The sequence below is a fragment of the Lepus europaeus genome, chromosome 11 (assembly GCF_033115175.1).
Source record: "Lepus europaeus isolate LE1 chromosome 11, mLepTim1.pri, whole genome shotgun sequence".
Classification (NCBI taxonomy): domain Eukaryota; kingdom Metazoa; phylum Chordata; class Mammalia; order Lagomorpha; family Leporidae; genus Lepus; species Lepus europaeus.
Window position 1 is genome coordinate 117,145,606 of NC_084837.1, and position 682 is coordinate 117,146,287.

Below are 682 nucleotides of genomic sequence, written 5' to 3' on the forward strand. Positions count from 1 at the left end.
GAAGCCTCAATGATTCCACCATTCTTTCACTCATGATTCACCATACATTTAAGGTTTGTTCTTCAATTTTTAGCAGAATTCAAGTTTCTCTGACTGGGGCTCTCTTCACACTAATGTCTTAGCTTTCTGATCACATCAAACTAGACCCTATTCAGATGGACTATAACAGATAAATAGCTTATTTTGCTAAAGAATTTCTGAAATCTACACATATTTTGTTCAAAATACACATTTCTCAGAACACTTTCAAGTCTTCATACTTGTGATAGATGCTCTGTGCATTCTAAAATTTAGTACCCTCTCTAGCCTCTCCTTACTGGGTACCAGTAGCATCTATCACCACCTCGTTATGACAACCAAAAATCTTTCCAGCAATTATAAAATTCTATTCAACTGTTTGTTGAATACTTGCTAAAAATTTTATATACTATACTCATATTTACTGTTTTGAGATGCCCTGCTTGAAAACAAAATGAAAATTTGTAATCTTTCTGTTTCTACTCAAAATTTCTATCAATCTTACCACACTGATCACCCAATTTGGGCTTGAAAATTAACAAGGGTTTCTTTCCTGCGGGAATTTTCTCATATAGAAAGGTTATAAACTTCTCCCAGATATCATCCATTATGTGGATTCTTCAATAAATGGATTAAGCACAATGGGCTATGTGTGTTATAATGC